Here is a 5,000-nt window from a genome sequence, read left to right as displayed (position 1 = left end):
ACACGACTATACTACTATAACTACACCACTATACTACTATACCACTACACCACCATACCTCTATACCACTACTATACCACTACACCACCATACCTCTACCACTACACCACCATACCACTACTATACCACTACACCACCATACCACTACTATACCACTACACCACCATACCTCTACCACTACTATACCACTACACCACCATACCTCTACCACTACTATACCACTACACCACCATACCTCTATACCACTACTATACCGAGTACTATATCTATACTACTATGCAACTCACCGAGTGGTTAGTGGTGTTCGTTGATGTTCCAAAACAAGTAGCGTTGCGAAATACAGTTTCTGTCGTGTTTTATTTGGCATTTTGTAAAATCCCATTGATTTCTGTTGGAAGACTCATTGCACGTTGATATTACTGCGCCACCATCTATGCTTCAGGTTCAAATATTGAGCAGTTGTGAGCTGTCTAAATAAATAGTTCCACAATAGCAAATAAGACGGCTGGATATCATACATTGCGCCGATATATTTGCTTTTAATAATCAACGAACACCACTAACCACTCGGTGAGTTGCACAGTTTTGAAAACTAACGTTAAGGGTTGTTTTAGGACATGTTTGAGTAGCCTACAGTATGCCTGTTGCCAGCCTCTCTGAGTAGTCAAAATCGATTCAAAACGAGTCAGAAAAGTCGAGACAGGACCAATCGTCAAAATTTCGGTGTCCACCACTCTAGTTCATCCAAAACAAACCAGAAAAGGGACTCAAAGTGCTAAATACCGGAATTTTCCTTTAACTATACCACTATACTACTATACCAGTACACCACTATACACCCCATCACCCTCCACTTCCCCACAACTTTAACATACCTTCCTTACCACTATGACAGAGCTAAGATGACTTCCCAATAACTGTAAAATAGCAACACAAAGTTCACAACCTATAGCTAAAGCCAAAACATCTCAGAGAATGCATACACCATCTATTGGCATCCACTCCACCACGTGTTAAAGGTTATGTATATTATCCATGCATATAAATCAGCACAGAACAGTATATTTCACATCAAAACATTATGTTCACATGTGTTTGGGATAAAGCACGTTGTTTAAGTAGCCATGAACAAAATGCTGTGTTCATGAAGTAGCTTCTTCTTTTGTATTTTGTGAGGAGGTATGGGGTGTAAATCATACCTCCACTGGCCAAAGTATGCATGCGCCTGGGTGTGTGTGTGTGTGTGTGCATGTGTGTGTGTGTTTGTGCATGTGTGTGTGTGCGTGCGTACCTCCACTGGCCTAAGTATCCGTGCATGTGCGTGTGTGTGTGTGTGTGTGTGTGTTTGTGTTTTGGGCTCCAGGGCACTCTGAGTGGGTGCAGACATCTGTGGCGTGCCGTCTCCCTCTGGAGGTGAGAGAGAGGGGGGATACATCACACTGACAGCCCCCAGCAGAGTGAGTATGAGGAATGAATGGAGAGAGAGAGAGTGTGAGAGAGAGAGAGAGAGAGAGAGAGAGAGAGAGAGAGAGAGAGAAAATAATAAAGCGCACCTGAATTACACTGCATTGCATTGCATTGAGAGACGAGATACGGAATGTTTAAAGACAGATATATAGAGAGACAACATGATGGTATGTGGGAAGAAAAAATAATGTGATAGAGTGAGTGACTGGTAAAACAATAGAAAATGAAAATAACAGCAAAAAGGCAGAAGGCAAAATAAATGTGACTTCTAATGTAGACAGATAGATAGATACTTTATTGATCCCCCAAGGGGAAATTCAACATGTTGTGATGATGATTTTTCAGAGAGAAGGAAAGACAAAGAGAAAGGAAGAGAGAGAGGAGGAGGGAGCGAGCGAGAGAGAGAGGTGCAGCAGCTAGTTTCCGCTGATAGGTGAAGGTGTGGAGAGGGTTATAGAAATTGAATGAGGCTGCTGTGATCAGGAGAACACACCAGCCGTCAGCAGGCCATCAAACACACTGGCCCGCCATCAGTCATCACGCACGACATTTACTGCCACCCAGGGAATACACACCGCTGTGTTTTACTGCTAGACAGAGAGAGACAGAGAGGGAGAGTGAGAGAGAGAGAGGAGAGAGAGAGAGAGAGAGAGAGATTTTTGACTTATGAAAACCTTTTATTTACAATGCCATTTGAAAACAATTGAAATATAAAGATTTGTCTATTTCACCAATAGGAAATAAGCTCTCCAAAGTCGTTAATAAAAATGAATGGGAGGTATGGGGAGAGAGAAACAGGCATAAAAGAGACAGTGAGAAAGAGAGGATAGACAGAGCAATAAAGGAACAGATATAGAGAAATGGATGGGCAGCAAGAAGGAGGGATAGAGGAAAGTAAAACTGAAAAAATGTTCTCAGAGGATCAAAAGAGGTGGTGCTGGATCCTCGACATTTCAGAAAATGTCAAAAGGAATCAAAAGAAAACACTTTTCCCGCCTAATTTTCCACTTCTAGTGAGAGTTTTCAAAAAGCAACAGTCAGAAAAGGACAGAGGGAACGTGAGAGACGAGGAAAGGAACACAAATCAGTAATGTATAAAGACAGAAACAGATAGACTAGGTTACGGGGACGCTGGCGAGACACGCCGCTCCATCTGGCATCATGTTTTTGTTTGTTTTTATGTAATGTTCATAATTTTATGTAATGTCATGTTTATTTTTTGTATTGGTTTGTCTAGTTAAATGTTTTCCCTATTTATTTACGCTTATTTTGATAGTTTTCGTGTTATTCTTAGTCCTTTTACTCCTAAGTCAGCTGATGTCGCTGACATTTGTCCATTGGGAGCTTGCTATGGCTAGCTTTTGCCCTAGACATCCTCCATCTATCCGCGGAGCGTGCAGCACTTCACTGTCTGGTCGAGGGATCTCTCGAACAGCTGGACCGAGGCTACTTTGGCGAAAAGATCTGCCGTGGCTGCCGAAGCTGTTGCTGACCTGCAAGCTGCCATGCCAACTGCAGACTAACTGGGCCTCTGACATCCTTCCATCCATCCGTGAACAGTGCACTTCACTGTCTGGTCGAGGGGATCTCTCGGGACAGCCGGACATAGGCTTTACTCTGCAAGAGATCTACAGTGGCCGCCGAGCTGTTGCTGACCTGCGGGCTGCCTTGCCAACTGCAGACTGGCGCAACGGTGAGGAGCTGCATTCTCACGAGAGCGGAAGACGGTCGCTGTTGGGTCCACCGAAGTTGCGGATCTGCACGATCGCCAGTACTTTGGACTGTGCTTCCATCATCTCCAGACTGCAGTCTAGCAGGCCTAGCTTCTGACGTTGGCGTTGTCTCCGAACTGCCAGTGAGTTCACCGGATTGGTCAGTTGCTGAAGAACTTTGTTGGCATTGCATCGGTTGTGAAGACACAGCTCTGTGCGCAGTTTTCGCGGATCATCATTGCCCTTGGACATTTTCGGCTGGTTTGGAGATTGGACTAATTTTAACATCACTTTTTCCCCTTTTAAAATATATTTCCTTTTTTTTTGTTTATTTGTTTTGTTGTCTGTCTTGTATGTCTTGGTGTCACAGGTACGCTTATTATTACCATTCTCGGTCCGCATTTTTGTATTTGTTATTTTTAAATGTCTTTGTCTTGTCTTGATGTCATGGGTACGCTGGTGACTACGCCGCTCCATCCGGCATCTTTTGTCTTGTTGTTATGTGTATTGTTTGTGGAGCGCTTGGATTGCACTATGTGCATGTTAAATGCGCTTTAAAAATAAATCTGACTTGACTTGAATCTGACTTGACAAATCAGTATGGTAAAAAACACACAACACATTTTCCCCACAACATCTTCAGCGCCAGACGTCCAGAGGCCTCCCAGCACAAGAGAGGGGGGGGCTGGGCTGACCAGGACTCCAGTATTTATTCATCAGGACACCCGAGGGACAGATCTCCAGATTAGTAACCAATACAGCGCACAATGACATAATTTTGTCTGCAAGTCAACAAGTCTCCAGTTAACATCTACCACCCATGGAAACTTCCTCTTAATACTGCTGTCTTTAATACATAAACAAAACAACAGAATAAGGAAAAGTGAGAGAATGACATAGAAAGAGGGAGAGAGACAGACAAACAGAATAAGAAAAAATGTGAGAGACTGAAAGGAAGAGAGAGAGAGAGAGAGAGATGGACAAACAGAATACAAAAGTATGTGAGAGGCAGAGAAAGAGAAGGATATAGACAGACAGACAAGCAGAACAAGAGAAGGGTGAGAGCTTCTCTTAAAGGCAGAACCATGGACCATGACTGGAAACTGTGTGTCTTCAGATTGTGAAACACTAGAAGCTATTAAGTCAAATGGATGGAAATTATCTGACTACACAAGACTTCAAAGAAAATTAATTGGTGTTATTTTACATGTGTCATCATTTTATATTGTTATTATGTTTATTGTAAGGGTTGTGTGTGTGTGTGCGCATGTGTGTGTGTGTGTGTGTGTGTGTGTGTGTGTGTGTATGCGTGCGTGCTTGTGTGTGTGTGTGTGTGTGTGAGAGAGAGAGAGAGAGAGAGAGATGGGGAAAACTCTATGAGACACATAAATGTCGTTGACAAGTCATTTGATCGCGTTCACACACACACACACACACACAATCACAAAAGCACACAGTTTAAATTTCTAAAATGTATAGTATATGTATGAAGTATATTTCAGTTTCTTTTGAGATATCTGTGTCAACATGTGTGATTATTTCTCTTCTATGTGTGTGTGTGTGTGTCTGCATATGTCCACACACATATGTGTATGTGCTTGTGTGTCTACATCTCGTCTAACTCCAATGCTGTTTGACAGACGGAGGGTGGTGTTTTTAATCTAGGGGTGTGATGTGAGCAGGGGCCTTCGTTATTTTGGCCCGGACCCACGTGGAACGAAAGGACTTGGGGGAAACAAGACTCCACACTCACACACATACACACACACGCTAATGAAACCATTCTGAAGAACCGTGTGTGTGTGTCTATGTGAGTGTGTA

Source organism: Alosa alosa, chromosome 3 (genome assembly GCF_017589495.1).
Source record: "Alosa alosa isolate M-15738 ecotype Scorff River chromosome 3, AALO_Geno_1.1, whole genome shotgun sequence".
In the NCBI taxonomy this organism is placed as follows: Eukaryota; Metazoa; Chordata; class Actinopteri; order Clupeiformes; family Clupeidae; genus Alosa; species Alosa alosa.
Note: the sequence above shows the minus strand (reverse complement) of the source record.